The sequence below is a fragment of the Bubalus kerabau genome, unplaced genomic scaffold, assembly GCF_029407905.1.
Source record: "Bubalus kerabau isolate K-KA32 ecotype Philippines breed swamp buffalo unplaced genomic scaffold, PCC_UOA_SB_1v2 scaffold_38, whole genome shotgun sequence".
Lineage (NCBI taxonomy): Eukaryota > Metazoa > Chordata > Mammalia > Artiodactyla > Bovidae > Bubalus > Bubalus kerabau.
In genome coordinates this window covers 45426-65274 of record NW_026577892.1, presented here as the reverse complement: position 1 = coordinate 65274, position 19849 = coordinate 45426, and the positions used below count along the sequence as shown (strand labels likewise).

The 19849-nt window shown below is 44.1% G+C and overlaps 1 protein-coding gene and 1 long non-coding RNA gene across 3 annotated transcripts in view; one reads left to right on the top strand and one right to left on the bottom strand.

Annotated features, from left to right (window-relative positions):
* Window positions 1-11732, bottom strand: part of LOC129640712 (liprin-alpha-1-like) — a 171909-nt gene extending 160177 nt beyond the window's left edge. For both annotated transcript variants that reach the window (XR_008708924.1, XM_055565805.1), the window contains exon 1: window positions 11544-11732. The gene's annotated coding sequence lies outside the window, so the exon portion shown is untranslated. The remainder of the gene's footprint in view (window positions 1-11543) is intronic.
* Window positions 11733-11805: 73 nt separating this feature from the next.
* LOC129640713 (uncharacterized) lies at window positions 11806-18348 on the top strand. The gene is made up of 2 exons (XR_008708925.1): window positions 11806-12134; window positions 17598-18348. It is a non-coding gene; the product is annotated as an uncharacterized LOC129640713 (long non-coding RNA).
* The last annotated feature ends 1501 nt before the right edge of the window (window positions 18349-19849 follow it).

The following is a 19849-nucleotide window of genomic DNA, read 5'->3' as shown; positions in this document are numbered from 1 at the left end:
TATACATTATAAAATATATTTATTAATAGTTTAAAATCTCTTTAGTTTTTCTGTAAGAAAAACTTTTTGTAAGAGGAATTTAATGTTTAGTAATTAATGTTTTAAAATCTTATTTTATTTGGAAATGACCTAGCTGTTTAATAAACTTTTATTATTTAGTTTTAGTACAACTCTAGAAATTTAAGTTATTCTAATCCTAAGAGACTATTTTAGATTACAATAACAGATTATAATAATAGATTATTCTATTAAAACTATAATTACTTTTAACAGTTTATCCAAAAGTTTTTATCTCATACATATATATATCTATATATAGATCTATATATAGATCTATATATATAAAGAGTTACCTTTTTGTTGACAAATTTAGTTTACCTTAAACCTAGGCATAAGAAAAGTATTATATAATGTTGATGACTTAAGACATGTCTTAATTAGATTAGCAAACAATTATATTTAAATTATATTCATATTTAAATAATTATATATATTTAATATTTTTCAGTTCACGTGAATTTGAATTTAAGTAGAGCTCGTTAACTTCATAGTATCTAAAACCAAAGCTGGTATATCGATGGCAACACTGCCAGATGTTGAGGGTTTCAGGTAAAAGATGGAATTTGTCTCAGGTTTTTGCTGAAGGGGACCTGGGGGGTCCCTGCTTGCAGTTTTCTGGAATAGGTTTCCTTTCAATGCCAGATTTAGACTTACAATCTTTAGCCCAATGCGTTCCTCTACTGTAGCGAGGGCAGATTTTTGGAGGTCTTTTATCTTTATATATTTTTCTTTTCTTTTTTTTTTAAGCTTTCTTAGGGCCATCCCTTTTTAAATGGTTCTTATTTCCACATGTAAAGCATCCTTTATTTCCCTTTCTTAAGGCAGCAGCTATTGTTTCAGCTACCATTTGCATCTTTTGAGTTTCTAATCCTAGATTGCGACAAGCCTTGAAATAATCAATAGTCCCTTTCTCATGAATTGGAGCTATAGCTTTTTGACATCCCTGATTTGCATTATCACATAATGCAAGTAATTTGCAAGTAATTAAAGGTGTTTTAATCAACATGGTGTGGGCATATATACTGTCTTACAAGGTAGTTATTCTCAGCAAAGATAAAGATTAAAATTCCAGACTTACAAAACATAGGCGATCCATATTAAAGAGAGAGAGAGTTGTAAAGCAAATAATTTCTCTAGTTGCCTTTTGGCTTCTCCAAATACACTACGGGAAATAGCAGTTTCTAATCTAGCTAAAAAATCAGCATGCATTTCCTTAGATCCCTGAACTTTAAATAAGTGATGAAGTAAAGTAGAAAAGTGATGGGGCTTTCCAGCCTTTTTACCCATGTCTTAGTACTTACTGGCCTCAATAGGCCCTGCGGTCACTCCGTCCAAGAATCTGCCTACGTGTACCAAGTCCCTGTTCTGGGTGCCACTTGTTGAGGTCCTTTAATGGACCAGAACTTGGTGGTCTGGAGTTGACGATAAGAAGGTAAGGGACAGAAAGAGGCTGATAGTCCTTGGCTTATGCAGAAAGCCAATAAAGCCCCCGACACGGGACTTGCTCTGTTCACGGAGGCCTCAGGTGCCCTCTCAATGGAGTGAACACACAGAGTGCCTTCTCGAGAGGGTCTTAGAAGCCCGGGCAGGAAAGTGAACTCAGAGAGCCTTTGCAGAGCTCCAAGGGATCAGCCTGAAAAAGAGAGAGAGAGAGAGAGAAAGAAAGACACGGGGACCAGAGCTCTGATGGAACAAAGGTGTTTTAATCAACATGATGTGGAAATATATACTGTCTTACAAGGTAGTTATTCTCAGCAAAGATAAAAATTAAAATTCCAGACTTACAAAACATAGGCGATCCATATTAAAGAGAGAGAGAGTTGTAAGCAGTCACTTTTACCGTATGGTTCACAAGAAGGAAGAGGGTACTTATCACTGTATAGAAAAATTAATGAAGGAAATGCCTGGATTCTTCAGCCCGCGGGAGAGGCTTGCCTCTCCTCTTAATTCCTGAGTATTCAGGAATTAATAAGGAGCAGAGAATTCCTGACAGATCTAAAACAGCACACAGGAAGCCTCCTGTTAAATGCATCCTGACATCCCCTCAGGCCACTCTCCTTACAGGACTTGGGCCGAGGCCAAGTTCTTCCTTGTCTTGGCCTTTGCCTTGGGGTTGCAGCACTGAAAAAGCGCCCACAGGCGGGCCCTGCTGCAACCCATCCTCGCGGATGGGGGCAGCCCCCCACTCGGGGGCAACTGCTGTTTCACAGCAGGATACCTCTGCTCCTGAGCTATAACCACCAATCTCACACTACAACCACTGCTATTCACACTATGACCACGGCTCTCACACACACTGCTCTCACACACCACTCTCACACACACCGCTCCCACACTATGACCGCTGCTCTCACACTATGACCACTAGCACCACTGTCTCAAGGAGAAATGGCATGAAGGCTCTGCCTCCAGCACGTCTCCTAGGAGCCCGGAACCGGAACCCACTCAGTCACAAGGGGCTCTGTGGTAACAGGGGGGCTGGGCTCAGGCCCACCGTCAAGGGTGCAGAGAGGGGGGACGGGCTGCCAAAAAGACGACAGGTGAGTGTGGGGTGCGGGAGAAGGAAGGCCGTGCCCGTGGCTCAGGCCCCCAGTCAAACATGACCCTGCAAGGTACTGGGTCACAGTCGAACCGACCAGTATGAACTCCTTCAGAAACCACCACCCCTGGGAATGAGCACATCTTCTAAGTGGGCTTCTGCCCCCCTTTAAGCCCCAAACAAGCCTCCAGTGAGGCTACTGAAAGGGCACCCATGAACTCAAGGGCGTCCCCAGAACCCACCCGGCTGAGGAGGACTCACCACGCTAGCTGCCCCTCACTCTCACCCTGAGCTCGGTCCTCCCTGACTGACTCCCTCCCTCGAGCTCAGCAAGGGCTTGACCAACCTCGCTCCAGGCACTTAAAATGAACCCACAGTGGGTACAGGGGTTCATTCAACCTGCTGTGAACTCGCCCTTTTAACTTCGACCCTGGGCTGTCAGATGACTCTGCCCCGTGGGGGCTGCAAGGTGGAGGTTCAGGGGTGTCCCTGCCTCGAGCCGCGACAGCCAGTGCCTCCCAGAGCCCACCAGGTGCTGCACCACCCTCCGCCCCCGAGTCTCCCACCCCTCTCCTGGCCCCACTCCCACCCTCGCGGCTCTCCACTAGCCAGAGCACAGGCCACTTGCTCCTGGCTCAGCCTGGACCTCTGCTGTCATTTGAGGACCTCGGTCCCCAGGGTGCTTGGGGTCCTATATCCACCCATCTCACGAATTACACACTCTGGGAGAGACAGAGTACAGTTTGGGGTCCCGCCTGCAGTTCACCCTGAACACGTTCTCTTTTTTTGGCTTTATCTACTGGAGTTCTCTGAGATGTGTTTTTAAAACCTCAACTGTTGCTTTCAAAAAGACTGTAAAATCACTGTGCTCAACTTTAAGAATAAAATCTTCATTTTCCACCTTAAAGTGAAACTGGAGGGAAGACTAAAAGCAGTCATTTTTCCAAACTGAAATAGAAAACCCACATGTGACCATGTCACAGAATACAGGTCACGTAACCCCTCCCTCCTCAGCCTTGGCCTCCACCACCAGCAGCCTGTCATCGCAAGGCCTGCCCTGGGCCGGCAGGGGCAAGGGCAGAGGGGAGACCGGCTCCTCTGTGTCCAGGCCGTGTGGGCTGCTTGCTCCACCTCCTTCCCAAGTTCACGTGGCACTGAAACAGCCCGGGCAAGCTGGGGATTCTGACCAGAAACACAACCGTAGGTACTAAGCAAGGACACCTGGTTCTTGTTTTCCCCAGTATCAAAGTTGATCAATACAAGTACTGTGACTGTTACATGTGGCTTCAGATGACAGAATACACCCAGGGTGTCCCCACTTCCAGTGACAGATGCAAGCAGCTTGTAGATCAGCCTACCGAGAACTAGAAAAGCTAAACACAGTTTAAAAAGAGGTCCTTAGGCAGCCACAATCCAAGATTTCAAACAAAAGGGAAGCCCAGTGAGGGAGCTGAAGACTGAGAGGCCCGCTCCTTCCCTCGGGCCATCTGAACAAAGCCGACTCTGCGAAGAAAAGGCAGGAAAAAAGTCAAGCGGAGGGGACTGGATAACACAGCTCTGGACGGTTCCTTGGGCTGGGAAGACAAAAATTTGAGTGCAGGCCTAGTGAATCAGTTCGGATGTCAGAAAATGGACCCAACACTCTGCCCAAACTGGTTGAGCACTATCTGTCACCTTGTGGTGCTCAGGAGACAGATGGTGGGCTTCAGGACCTGCTGAGAAGAGGGCGGCCCTGGGAGGCAGCCCAGGCTTCCAGATGGAGACGCGGGAAAGCTCCTCCCTGGGCTCAGGGGGAAAGGTGGGTGAAGGCTGCTGAGACTGAGCTTACAAGGAACCCCCAGCCTCAAGTCCATCAGGCCCTGAGTGAACAGACAGCTCTGTCCCCACTGGAGGTCTGTGTCAGAGGAGACTCTGGCGAAGACAGCATCACTCAGAACCTCTAGGGTTTTCCAAACATAATGTCCAACATGCAATCAAAAAACCAAAGAGGGTGTAACAACAAACAGGACCAAGAGAAAAAAAAAACTGAACCAGATCCAGAGGTATCAGATGTATATCAGCATATCAGAGGTATGCTAGAGGTATCAGATGCAAATGTCACCTGTTGAAAAATATACTTGACAAAAGGAAAAATTTCTGAGAATCAAAACCGACTCTCGAACTTTACAATAACAGTGACTGAATTTAAGAACTCAGTCTCTGGCCTTAACATCACATTGGACATAGCTGAAGAGATGATCAGTGAACTGAAAGATGGGTCAGGTAAAAAATATATATAAGAGAGAAAAAAAGGATAGAATATAGTGAAGGAGCCCCTTGTTAAACTACGTTGTTAAAAAGTATAAATGGGGACTCTCATGGTGGAGAAAAGAGAAAGGGGAATAAGAAATGCCTCCAGGGGTTGAAACGAAAGACCCTCTTGATGAAAGTGAAAGAGGAGAGTAAAAAAGCTGGCAAAACTCAACATTCAAAAAAATGAAGATCATGGCATCCGGCCCCATCACTACGTGGCAAATAAATGGGGCAACAATGGAAACAGTGACAGACTTTATTTTGGGGGCTCCAAAATTACTGTAGACAGTAAAATTAGAAGATGCTTGCTCCTTGGAAGGAAAGCTATGACAAACCTAGACAGCATATTAAAAAGCAGAGACATTATTTTGCTGACAAAGGTCATTTAGTCAAAGCTATGGTTTTTCCAGTAGTCATGTATGGATGTGAGAGTTGGCCCATGAAGAAGGCTGAACGCCAAAGAATCGATGCTTCTGAACTGGGGAGTTGGAGAAGACTCTTGAGAGCCCCGTGGACTGCCAGGAGATCCAACAAGTCACTCCTAAAGCAAATCAGACCTGAATATTCACTGCAAAGACTGATGCCGAAGCTCCAATACTTTGGCCACCTGATGTGAAGGACTGACTCATTGGAAAAGAACCTGATGCTGGGGAAGACTGAAGGCAGGAGGAGAAGGGGACGACAGAGGATGAGCTGGTTGGATGGCATCAATGACTCGATGGTCATGAGCCTGAGCAAGCTCGGGGAGTTGGTGATGGACAGAGAAGCCTGGTGTGCTGCAGTCCATGGGGTCGCAATGGGTCAGACACTGAGCGACTCAACTGGCTGACAGGGACAGTGGCAAGAGTTGGTTCAAGAATCAGACCACTGACTCAAAAATGAAACCACACATTGGTTTCAGCAGCTCTGCAGGTGCCTAAGGCAAGAAGAGCATGTTCAAGCGCTCAGAGGAAAAAAAGTGTGGCTTTTAGTGGCACAGCAACACTGAGAGCTGACTTTCCAAGAACAAGGAAGTCAGAAGATAATGGACTGACATCTGTAAAATGCTGAAAAACAAATAACCACCAACCTGGAATTCTATACTCAACAAAAATACTCTTCGAAAGTGAAAGCAAAATAGAGACTTTGAGGGCAAATGGAAATGAGACAACTCATCACCCACACACATGCACTAAAAAAATACTCAGGCAGTGCTTTGGGAAAAAGAAAAGTAGTCTCTGACGGAAATACAAAAAACAAGTAGAGACCAACAACGAGGTAACTGTGAGGGTAAATATTAACTCTACAAAACAATGATGTTAACGCCAAATATATATCTAACAGTTCAAAGTGTAACAGTGACAGGAGGAAACAGTCGAGTCAGGGAGGCAGTAAAAGTACTAAGTTAGTCTTGAGTGTAAAACACATGCTGTGTCTGCAAATGCGCACCTAACAACCTGACAGAGGAGCACAGAACTAGAGAAACACTTCATAGCTTTAAAAGAAGGCAAGAGCAAAGAACACAGACTAGGTGGGACAAACAGAAAACACACAGCAGCATGGTGTCTACACACTGAATATCAACATTATAAACAGAGCAAATACTCTCATTAAAAGATAAAGTGTCAAACTGATTCCAATGAAAACTGTACACTATTCACAGAGCTACATGTTAAGATGGAATATCTTTTAGACAGGTGAACCTAAAAGATACCTAGGCCAACAAGGACAGAAAACTGATGTGGCAATATCACTGTCAAATAGTCTCTAAAGAAAGAAGCATTATTAGTGATAAAAAGGAGCATCTCATACTGACACAAGTTCAGTCTAGCAAGAAGATGAGGATTCTAAATTTGAATGTACCTAATAACATAACCTCAAAATATCAATACATAAAAACTGACAGAAATAGAAAAGGAGTAACAGCCGAGTTCATAATCCCAGTGGGAGACGTTAAAGACACATCTCTCGTGGAACGGCCCCCTGGTATGTAGTCACCTGCAGCCATGAAGTACCTGAAATGCGGCTGGCTCTACAATGAGATGCGCTGCAAGCCTGAAACACACACTGGATTTTAAAGACTTAGCATGAAAAAAAGAATGTGAACTATTTCATTAGGTTTTATCATGTTGATTACACACTGAAATGATATTTTATGTGTGCTAAAATAAAATATATTACAGGTAATTTCACCTACTTCTGCTTTTACTCAACGTGGCTACTGGAATCTGAATTACATGAGTGACAAGCCTGATCTGACTGATACACATGGAACATTGCATCCCACTGATACATATTATTTTCAAGAGCCCAACGAACATATAACAAAAAGAATATATATTGGGCCATTAGGAAAGCTCAAATTATTTCAAAGGACTGAAATAATGCAGGGTATACTTAGGGACTGCAACGGGCTGACGGTTTATGGGCCCTCAAACTTCACCCGGCAGGTGGTGATGATCCTAGGAGGCAGGCACTCTGGGAGGGGTCAGGCCAGGGGGGAATGGGCTCCTGTGCTGCGAGAACAGGGAGAAGAAGCAGGCAGTCTAGGAACCAGGAAACAGGCCTCACCAGACGAGGCACCTGCTGGTGATCTTGGGACTCCCCAGCCTCCAGGCCTACAAGAAACAACTTTCTTTTGTTTATCAGCTAGTCTACGGGATTTATAACAGTAGCCCAAAAAGACGAAGACAGGGCTCTTCATGGAATTAAGCTAGAAATCAAAAAAGGGTCACTAGAAAAACCTCCCCAAACATTCCGAAGTTAAATGACATACTGCTTGAAGAATTTCCTGATTAATAATTTTAAAAAACACAATGAAAATTAGAAAATACTTTTCCTTAAAAGATAATGAAAATCTGGCTTATTCAAACTTGTGGGATGCAGCGAACTATGTTTAGAGGGTAACTTAAAGCCTTAAACACATATACTGGAAAAGAAGGAAGGCTAAAAATCAATTAAGCCTCTCTCCCAAGAAACCAGAAAAAACACCATAGCGAATGAAACACAAGGCAGATGGGAAAAAAAAAAAAAAAAGAGCAGAAAACAAGGAAACAGAAAGCAAATATGAAGTTTCTTTAAAAAGAAAGCCAAAAGTTGGCACTTTGAAAGGAATGATAAAACTGATAAACCCCTAGAAAGACTTATTAAGAAAAAGAGACAAAGCACAAATCACCAGCATCAAGGATTTTTAAAAGGGGAGACAACACATCTTGCAGATAAGAAAGATATTATGAACCACAGTTCACTTACTAATTGCAGAGTCTGCTCATCTCAATAAATTCCTAGCAGGGGGGAAATGCTTTACTGAAATAGACCCAAGAAGACATACAATATGAGAAAATTTTATTTGCATGAAAAAAATTACATCTGAAATTAAAAGCCTCCCCACAATGAAACCAACTGGTTTTGCCAATCAACTCTTCCAAAATTCTAGGGAAGAAAACAGTCATCTCACAGGAATTCTTGCAGTAAACAAGGAACACTCTCCAACCTTGTTTTATAAGACTGGCATAACCTTGATACTAAATCCAACCAGGAAGAAGTACAAGAAAGTAAAATTACAGACTCTGAGTATAGATGAAATAATCCTAAATAAAACACTAACAAATAAAGTCCAACTGAAGGAGAATACATTGAGATCAGGTTGGGGTTGTTTTAGAATCACAAAATTTTTAAAAGTTAAATCACCACATAAAAGAAAAATCACCTGTTTCAAAATCTGCAGAAGATAAACTTAAGAATTTTTAATGTAATAATTTTAGCTCATGACTAAGAAAAAACTGCTTAGTAAACTAACAGAGAAGAATTTACATATTTTGATAAAAATATCTACAAAAAAGCTAATATCCTGTGTGATGGTGAAATAGTGAAAGCTTTTCCTCTGATAATTGGACAGAGACAAGGATACTTATTCTCACTACTTCTGTTCACCACTGTACTGGAGATCCTAGTCCATACAATAAGTCAAGAAAAAGGAAAGGGTTATCACAGTTGCAAAGGGGAAAAAAAGAACTTATTTGCAGACATAATTGTGTATACATAAAAAAATACAATTAGAATGATTTGAAGTAAGTGGATTTACCAAGGGGATATAGAAAAGTCAATTCTATCTCTATTAGGAATTTATAATGGCACTGAAAATATCAAGTTATCTAATTAAACATGTGCAAGACATACAGCAAACTATAAACTTCTAAGATAAATAAGATCTAAAAAAATGGAGAGCTATCTGTATTGTGTTCATGGATTATAAGAATAACATAAAAGGCACACACACACACAGAGTTAATCATGTGAGGCGATGCGTATGTGGGGCAATCATTCCACGACGTCTATGGGCATCAAGTCATCACAATGTAGACTTGAAATACACACAAACTGTATCTGTCAATGACTCCTTAGTGAAGCTGGGGGTCTAAAATCAGCACCTGCACCTGGTAGCTGGCAGGTGTGGGAACCCGGGTTCACGTGCAGGCTGTACACACTCTTAATCACAGGTGAGACTTGAGGCAACCCAGCAACTCTCCATTTTTTTCTCTGTTTTGCTCTGTTCCCCTTGCCATTTGTGTTTAACCGATTCCCAGTATCGAGTGAGCAGCGTCAATGCAGCAATAACGTTTCCCCATCTAAGGCGGGAGCATGTAACACCAACAGACTTCCCATCGCCCCGAGATAACTGGGGTGCCCCATCACAACAGAAAGCAAAGAAACACGACAGTCCCCGAGAGAGAGCTGCCCCACGGCAGGGGGAACTAGGTCCACCAGATGTCCCAAGGGGACCCCCAGGGGCTTGGAGCCCAGGCTGGGCCCCTCAGCTTGAGGCCACACTTGCCTTTCCACCATTCTGGGGGTCCTGGCAGAAGAAAGCCAGGCCAAGGAAGGGGGAGGGTGTGGCCGGCCCGTGGGACTCAGGGCAGGACTGACTTGGGTCTGTGCTGGGCTCCACGTCCAGTCACCACCCTTGGAGTGTACAAAGCTCTTGGGATCATTGTAGGTTTTTGGCAAAAAAGCAATGGAGCTGAAGTCACTTAGGATGGCTTTTAAGGAAAAAAATCCTCACTGAGGATTCCCTCAGCGCCAGCCTCGGCCCCTAGTGAGATGCAGACTCCTGGTCATCCATGGCTGTGCCCGCAGCCCACCAGCTCCAGGAAAGGACTCCGCCTTCTCTTCTCTGTGTGCTGTGAACCTGCACAGTGGGCCTTCAGAACCTCAGGAGACTCACCCCACCCCCACTGTAGCCAGAACCCTCCCCAGGCATTAAAACAGCTGTGGAGTCACTTTGGCCCAAGCCCTGGTTACGGATCCCTGGAGCCCACTACAGCCTCTACAGCATGATTAATCAGGCCCTTTATACACAGATTCCTGCCTGTCAGATCTGAGCTTTGGATTCATGGTCAGCTCTGTCCCTCCCGTGGCAGCCAGGTGGGCCGCAATGCAGACAAAGGAGCTCAGGAGCTGAGTGTCAAGGGAAGCACTGAAAGGACAGCGATGGATGCAACCTGTTGCAAACTGAAGGAGGGTCCCTGCATGCCTCAGAAACGGCCTCTGGTGTGCAGGTGTGGAGGAGGGCCCCCAGAGTGCAAAGCAAAGAGAGGTACTCAGGGGCAAAGGCTCTTGGCCTCTCCGGTAGCAGCTCCAGGTGGTAGCTCGTGAACAGTGGACAGCCAATGTGGTCACATGAGCGTGACACTTATTCCCTTACAAAGAAAGAGAAAGGGGGCAGGGTGTGGGAGTACCCGGAGGGTGTGGTGGGGGGGATGAAGAGAGGTGTCCCTCCTCTCTTCAGTGCAAATTGCTTTTGTGAGTCTCAGAGCTGCCAGAAGGCAGTTACCAAGTCAGGTCCCCACAGTATCCAGTGTGGGCTGGGTGCCTTAGCCCCCGTCACATGGACAAGCCACACCACATGGCTTCCCTGAGTTCTAACAGAAGATCTGGGGGGTTTGTCTAGGTACACACTTCCTTACTGTAGCTGTGTTACCCACTTCTGTGAGCCCCCGTTTTGTCCTCTAGATAAAGGACATCAATTGCTACCTTAGCAGGTTGCCAGCTTAATCCCATGAAGACTAATTAGGGTCTACAATTAATTAATCCTACAATTAATATCTGGCCTTAAGAGATATCAATGAATAGCTGGCCTTAAGAGATATCAATGAATAGCTGGCCTTAAGAGATACTGGGCTTCCCTGATAGCTCAGCTGGTAACGAATCCTCCTGCCATGAGGAGACCCTGGTTTGATTCCTGGGCTGGGAACGCTGAGCCGCTACAGAAGGGACAGGCTACCCACTTCAGTATTCTTGGACTTCTCTTGGGGCTCAGCTGGTAAAGAATCTTCCTGCATTGCAGGAAACCTGGGTTCAATCCCTGGACTGGGAAGATCCCCTGGAGAAGGGAAAGGCTACCCACTCCAGTATTCTGGCCTGCAGAATTCCATGGACTGTATAGCCCATGGGGTTGCCAAGAGTTAGACACGACTGAGGGACTTTCACTTCACTTTCAAGAGACATGACCTGAATCCAGATTAAACTGGAGTCTCCCAGTGTCATCTGGCATTTCTTCCCTGAAGCCAGCCAAAATTCACATAGGAGCATTTCCAGGGTCTCCACGTAGCCAGCTGGACAGAAAATCCAGTGTGGTTCAAACAAGCTGACAGACAAGCAGGAGAGGACTCACGGGCAGATGGCCTCCCTCCGGTCTCAGGGGAGCTCCGGGACCACAGCAGGAACCGGCGCTCTCAACCCCCGGGCTCAGCAGCGCCCTCCTTATCAGGCCGGAGGCTCTGCCCTGACGGGCGCAGGAAGGCCACCAACTGCCCCAGGCTGAACTCACTCCTCTCCCACGGCTGTAGCCTGACCTCACCCGGCCTCACCCCTTCCGGCAGAACCAGCCCTCCTCTTCCCTTGATTCCAGTGTGAGGCCCGGCCCTGGGCCCTGATTGGTCACCGCCCCAGTCCTGAGCCACTCACGGTGGCCAGGGAGGATGGAACACACCGATTGGCCAGGTCCAGGTCATGTGACCATACTCTCCAGGATACGTGCGAGCTGCTCACCCTGTGTCCGGGGTAGAGAGAGTGTGATGCCCCCAGAGCAGAGCTGAGAGTCCAGTCCATGTGTCCGTGTGCTCAGTGTCCTGGGACGTGCCTGCACATCCTCTCTACACACCGCTTTGTCCTCTGCAGACAAAATATTCATGACACACCTCTTCCTTTCCCAAGCGCTGTTTCACACACCCACATTCAAGGGAGCAAGACCTCCTGTTTGAAGGTAGGTTTGGAGATCCTCTCTTAACCTCTGGACTTGTTTCTTGTATTGCTACCACTGCTACTGCCAAGTCACTTCAGTCGTGTCTGACTCTGTGCGACCCCATAGACGGCAGCCCACCAGGCTCCCCTGTCCCTGGGATTCTCCAGGCAAGAACACTGGAGTGGGGTGCCATTGCCTTCTCCAGTTTCTTATATTGTTAGAATAATTTATTCAGTCTAAAAACCCCCCACAAGCACCACCATATGCTTGCTGCTTTGCCTATTCAGGATTCTTAGCTGTTCTGACAGAGAAGGCAATGGCAACCCACTCCAGCACTCTTGCCTGGAAAGTCCCATGGGCAGAGGAGCCTTGTAGGCTGCAGTCCATTGGGTCGCGGAGAGTCGGACAGGACTGAGCGACTTCCCTTTCACGTTTCTCTTTCATGCATTGGAGAAGGAAATGGCAACCCACTCCAGTGTTCTTGCCTGGAGAATCCCAGGGACAGGGGAGCCTGGTGGGTCTATGGGGTCACACAGAGTCCGACATGACTGAAGCAACTTAGCAGCAGCAGCTGTTCTGAGGGCGTGGCCCAGGGACCTCCCAAAGGGAATGCATTTTGTCCAAGGAAGCACCTGAGAGGCTGAATCACTGAATCACTTTGCTGTACACCTTAAACAAACAAATTATTATAAATCAACAATACCTCAATTTAAAGAAAAGATATTCCCTCATCAAAAATTGTTCCAAATTTTGTAAAGTTTTTCCTTCAATTGTTGGTTTTTAATATGTGTCTAATTGGTTTGGTGGTGTTTTGTGAGGTAGGGATCCAACTTACCTTCCCACATGGATACCAGATTGTCCCAATGGGACGATTCCTTTGTCCTTGAATAATTGAATATTTTTTAATTTAATAATGGAAATTATTAAATTAAATTATTGAATTAATTTAATCATTAAATATTAAATTATGTATTATATTAATATTATAAAGTAATCTATTATATTGATTAAATTAACTATTGAATTAATTTATTTAAATTAATATTTAATTTATTTTAATTTAAATAATATTTCAATTATTGTGCTTGATTTATTCATATTTTCTATTTGTTCCTGGTTCAGTCTTCAGAAGATTGTACTTTTCTAAGAATTTGTCCTTTTGTTCCAGGATATCCATTTTCTTGTCATGCAGTTATTTCTAATTGTCTCTTATGACCCTTTGTCTTTCTTTGTGGTCTGTTGTAACGTCTCCTTTTTCATTTCAAGTTGCTTTGAGTCTTCTCCTTGTTTTTCTTGATGAGTCCGGCTAATGATTTGTCAAGTTTGTTTATGTTCTCCAAGACGTATCTTATTGTTTTATTCATCTTTGCTCGTGTTTCCTTCATTTCCATTTATTTCTGCTCTGATCTTTATGATTTCTTTCCTTCTGCTAACTTTGGAGGGTTTTGTGGCCATTTTCCTCTTTTTCTAGGTTCTTTAGGTGTTAGATTAGGTTGTTTATTTGATGTTCTTTTCATTTCTTGAGGTAGGCTTCTTGTATTGCTATAAACTTCCCTCTTAGCATTGATTTATTGCGTCACATAGGTTTTGGGTTGTCATTTATTCATTGCCATTTGTTTTTAGGTATTTTTAAATTTCCTCTTTGATTTCTTCAGTGACCTGTTTGATTTCTCCATGTGTTTGTGTTTTTTACAAATTTTCCTATAAATGATCCCTAATCATGTATCAGTGTGATCAGAAAAGATGCTTGCTGTGATTTCAGTTTCTTAAATTTTGCAAGGCTTGATTTATGACCCAAGATGTGATCCATTCCAGAGAGTGTTTCATGTGCACTTGAGAAAAAAAAAATGTATTCTGCTGTTTGGTGATGGAATATGCTAAAGATATCAATAAGGTCCATCTAGTCTAATGTGTGATTTAAGGCTTATGTTTCTATATTAATCTTCTTTGTGGATGATCTGTCCATTGGTATAAGTGGGGTGGTAAAGTCCCCTAGTATTATTTTCTTACTGTCGATACCCTGTTTTATGGTTATTTGTATTTGTCTTACGTATTTAGGTGCTCCTGTGTTGGATGTGTGTGTATTATTATTGCACTATCCTCTTCCTGGATCGATCTCTTTATCATTATGTAGTGTCTTTCCTTGTCTCTTGTAATAGTCTTTATTTAAAAGTCTATTTTATCTGAGATGAGAATTGCTACTCCAGCTTTCTTTTGATTTCCATTTGCATGGAATACCTTTTTTCCAGGCCCTCCGTTTTAGTCCGTGTGTGTCCCTAGGTCTGAGGTGGATGTATTATGGACAACATTTATATGGGGCTTGTTTTTGTTTCCATTCAGCCAGTCTGTGTTTCAGTTGGACCATTTTATCCATTTATAGGTAAGGTAATTATTGCTATGCATGATACTATTATTTACTTTATTATTCTGTTTTTTTTCCATGTCTATTCACTCCCTTCTATTTCCTGCCTAGAGAGCATCCTTTAATATTTGTTGTAAAGCTACTTTGGTGGTGCTGAATTTTTTAACTTTTGCTTATTTGTAAAGGTACTGAGTTCTTTGAATCTGAGTGAGGTCGTAGCTGGTTGGAGTAGTCTTGCTGGTAAGTTTTTCCCTTTCATAACTTTAAGTATATCATGCCACACCCTTCTGGCCTGCAGCGTTTCTTCAGAAAGATCAGCTGTTAAACTTATGGGGATTCCCTTGTTATTTGTTGCTTTTCCCTTTCTGCTTTTACTATTTTCTCTTTTTGCTAAGTTTTTCTTAGTTTGATCAGTATATGTCTTGGCATGTTTCTCCTTTGGTTTACCCTGTGTTGGACTCTCTGTGCTTCTTGGACCTGGGTGTGTTTCCTTCAACAATATAGGGAAATTTTCAGTCATTGTTTCTTCAAGGGAGAGTTTATCTTTCTCTCTTCTCCTTGAATTCCTATAATGTGAATGTTAGTATGTTTGATATCCACCAAATGGCCTTAAACTATCCTCAATTTTTTGGCTTATTTTCTTCTTTTTGGTGCTCAGATCGGGTGATTTCCACTACTCTGTATTTCTTTGTCTTTTTTTAAAATATAAATATTTATTTTAATTGGAGGCTAATTACTTTACAGTACGGTAGTGGTTCTGCCGTACATTGACATGAATCCGCCACGGGTGCACATGTGCTCCCCGTCCTGAGGCCCCGCTCCCTGCCTCTGGGTCAGCCCAGTGCACCGGCACTGCTCTGTGTGTCAGCTTGCTGATCTGTCCTCTGAATCATCCAATCTCTTGATTCATCTGCTGTATTTTTCGTGTCAGTTATTGTATTCTTCCATTATAATCAGTTCTTTTTTATACTTATTGCCTCTTTGTGGAGTTCTCACTCTGTTCTTTCATGCTTCCCCTGATAGAAGTAAATATCTTTTATTCGTTTATTTAATGGGTCCACTGGGGCTTGCTGTGTCATTGGCTTTCTCTAGTTGCATAGAGTGGGGGCTGCACTCAGTTTTGGTGCGTGGGCTTCCCATCGTTCTGTCTTCTCTTGTGGAGCACAGGCTCTAGGGTACATGAGTTCAACAGCTGTGACATGCAGCTTTACTTGCCCCGCAGCCTGGGATCTTAGTTCCCAGACCACGGGTTGAACCCTTGTTGCCTACATTGTCCGGAAAATCTTAACAAATGAACCAGCAGGGAAGACCCAGTAAATATCTTTATGACCCTTACTTTGCAGTCATTTGATGTAGATTATTTATCTCCATCTTGTTTAGTTCTTTTTCTGAGTTTATGTCTTAGCTGTTCATTTAGCATAGATTCTTTGTCTCTTTATGTTGCCTTTTTGTTTCTATGCATTAATATTAGGTAGATGAACTATGTCTCCATGTTGAATAAGTGGATGTTTGTAGAGTGTCTCCTAGGCGGCCCAAAGGAACAGCTCCCCCAGGTCACCAGAGACAGGAAATCCAGGGTGTCTCCTGTGTAGGCTGAGTTTGGTGTTCTGTTAGATAGACCTGCATTTGCTTTGGGCATGCTGGTGGGTCTGGCTGGCCCCCAGTGCAGCTGAATGTAAGCCCCACCTCAACAGTTGCAGGTGTACTTCTGGCTGGAGCTGACCTGGAGTGGGACTCACCTTGAGGGGATGCAAGTCACGGCTGAGTCCACCCACCGTGAATGGTAGGAAAGGAGGCGATTGTGTGGGAATCCAGGCCCTTGAGGGCAAAGCCATTTTGGAGGAGCGTTGTGGGCGTGGCTGGGCTGGATATGTCTGTTCCACAGGGAACACAGAGACATAGCAGGGCAAGCAGTGCTAGCAAGGTAAGTGAGGAATGTCAGAAAAGTCTCCTTCTAGCACTGGGACAGCTGGGTACAGGGAGGATTTTTTTAAATGTCAAGTGATTTCATCCCTGGATAAAGTTTCAAGAAATCCTTGCCCCTTTGGCACGTGTCCTAAAATTAGTATATAATTCTCTTTCCCATGTGACCTGTGGCTACATTGAGCATCATTACCGACAACATTCAGCGTCAGTAAGTTTGGCACTAACCTACTAAGCATGGGGTCTTGGCTTACCACAGCCCCCAGCTCTCTCCCAGACGTAGCTCTGCTGGTTTCAAATCAAGATATGGGGGCTTGTCTTCCTCATTCAGGTCACCGGGGCTCAGGTGCTCAGCATGTCCTCCCAGGGAAGATACCAAGTTGGTAATGTCCCCTCCTAATTCTGGGTCACCCATCAGGAGTATGGGTCCTGACTAGACTCTATCTCTCCCTTCCAATGCATCTCCATATTGTTTTTTCTTTACAACCTTAGTTGTGGAAGAGCTACTCTGCTAATTTTCAAGTTGGCATCTGGGTTTTCCATGTGAGGAAGCTCTCAGAATAAAATAGAGTAAGTGTCTCAAAAAGTGCCATTTCAGTTTCTGTGGAAGCTGTCTCCTTGTGTAAGTCAGTGGTTCTCAAAGTGTCATCACTGGACCAGCCGTGTTAGCATCACCTGGGAAGTGGTTAAAACTGGAGTTTCTTAAGGTCCACCCTGATCTACTGTATGAGATGCTCTGAATCATTCCTCCAAGCCATACACATGCTCAATCCTAAATTAACCTGAAACACATCTCCCCCAAGGTTCTGGGCCCACCGTGCCCCTTAGCTTTAACCAGGCACTACTGTTTTGCAATTCTGAGGAATTTTAGGAATTTGGGGGGCATGTTTCACCACTCTCACTTGGAAGATACTAAGGAATATCTAATAAGTTGGACACGATACTTCTCTCTCGTCACCCATTGTGAGAGTTCTTAGTACATAAAGTAAAAATAAAGAACAATTTGATTGGTAAAGAAAATCCTACAGCAGGTTGGAAAGGTGCAGATGCTGCATTAAGATCAAGGTCTTGTACAAGGTTCATGGGAGTACAGGATGTACAGATATTTTGTAAACTTCATGGAAAAGAAACAAGGGTGGAGCAGAGTAGCCACTGGGCTTCAGTGACCCCCTACTGCTTAGCTGTGCACCTTCCTGCAGGTGTGATCACCACTGAACCCTGGGAAGAGCGCTTCACACCTTGAACTGTAAGGCTCCCCAGCAGGCTGGCCTGTGACCTCCTGGGCACCATCACCTTCTGCTGCTTCCTGAACTGGCCATGTTTTCTCCCTCTGCCTTCATCTCCTCTGCCTTTATCGCCTCGTCTTTTGTGGGGTTGCCAGTACCTTGTGGTCTGTGCTGGGCCAAGGAAGACGCACGTTTGCACTTCTGAACCCTACTGGCCACCTGATGACACGTCATCCTCCCGTGATCGTTAACTCTGGCCCTGATGGGAGAGAGCTGTGTTCACTCACCACTGATGTACTCTCTTTTAGCTAAAGAAGGAATCCGTTCTAATCATGCTTTTTAGGTGGCTGGATTTACCAAACAGAAATACACGAATCCCAGTTAAATTTGAATTTTTGGGAAACAATGAAAACTTTTTTTTTCTTTTTTTAGTAGAAGTCCATCTCCTGCAATACTTGGGATGTACTTACACTAAAAAATTATTCACTGAGAACCAAATTTAACTAGATGTCTTGTGTTTTACCTGACAGGCTTACTCCCAAGGTAAAGGGGTTCCCATTTTAGCTTCCCATCCTAGGAGTGGCACTTTGTCTTAGAAAGGAATGTATTTAGTCATCAAAATAAGGTCAGACTTACCTGCACGCCAGCCATGACTTGTGACATATTGATCACATGTTGAAATGATAATACTTTTTGTTTACTGGATTAAAATATAATTTGAAAATTAATTTCATCTGCTTCTTTATGTTTTTAAATGTGGTTACTAGAAAATTTAAGGTATTATACGGAGCTTGAGTTTGTAGTCCATAGTACACTTCACTGGACAGCTTTGGCCTAGAGCAAAAGCCATGCTGGGGGACCTAACGACCATCGGGCTGGGAGTGGGGCACCCCTCTCCCCAGAAAGAGTTAGACTCTCCCCTTTGGAGTCGTTTGTGGCTGAACTGGTCGGGGGCATACAGATTCCTTGAGTGTAGTTTGTCTTTACAAAGATTTTATTGTTTGAATTTTTCAGTTCTGACCAAATCTTGGTGGTTTTTGATTGACGAGAGACCAAACAGGCCTGGAGTGCATTTCCTGTTAAGTATATTTGTAGCAGGGTGCTTCCCAGGTGACTCTGGTGGTATAGAACCCATCTGCCAATTTAGGACACACCGAAGACTAGGGATAAAAGTTTGATCCCTAGGTCAGGAAGATCGCCTGGAGGAGGGCAAGACAACCCACTCCAGTATTGTTGCATGGAGAATCCCATGGACAGAGAATCCTGGTGGGCTACAGTCCATAGGGATGCACTGAGTCGGACATGCCTGAAATGACTGAGCACACACGTGTATTTGCAGTTGAATTATGACAGCAGATTGCGACACATGGGAAGAAGCAAGATGGGTGTGGAAAGGGGGTGGTTTGGGAAAGGGTCTGGTTTCTGGAAGCTGTGCCGTGTTGTCCTTTTTACTCCTCTTTTTCTTCTTTTGGTTTTATGATTGCATACTGGTGGTGGCAAGACAACACTGACTGCATTTGCTAGAAGCAGATGTCCCCACTAATTTAGATTTTAGAGGCTGAAAAGTAAGGAGGATGCATTATGCAATATGAAAGAAGGAAATGAAAATTTCTTTGGCAACATTCAAACTCTGAATATCTCCTGAGTTGGGTTCGTGGAGGTGGAAGTCTTTTTATATAAGTCTTATATAAGATATAAGACAATATCTTAGGATCATAGTTTAGTTGTAGGACTACAATTCTCCTTGATGATTCACTGCTTTCCTCTCCCTACCCCCTAACCTTCTGAAGTTCTTGGAAAGTCAAGAAACAGTAGTGAGAGCAAAGCAAATGAAAATTCAAGAGCTTTCAGAGGCCAAGGGCTTGGTCTCTGGTCAAATAACCTGACCTTTACTCAGTTCCATTTACAATCTCTCTTCTGGGAAGGCTTGGACGGTAAAAGAATCTGCCTACAATGCAGGAGACGTGGGTTCGATCCCTGGGTCGGGAAGATCCCCTACTCCAGTATTCTTGCCTGGAGAATCCCCATGGATAGAGGAGCATGGAGGGCTACAGTTCATGGGGTCGCAAAGAGTCAGACATGACTGAGCAACTAAGCGTAGCACATGCCAAGCACAGCAACTCGGAGAACCTGCTCTTGCTGCAGGATCCACCTTCTGTCCACTTCCACTTTTCCCTGCAGGTCTCACTACCTGCTGATCATGTTGCCAGAGTGTCCCTCATAGG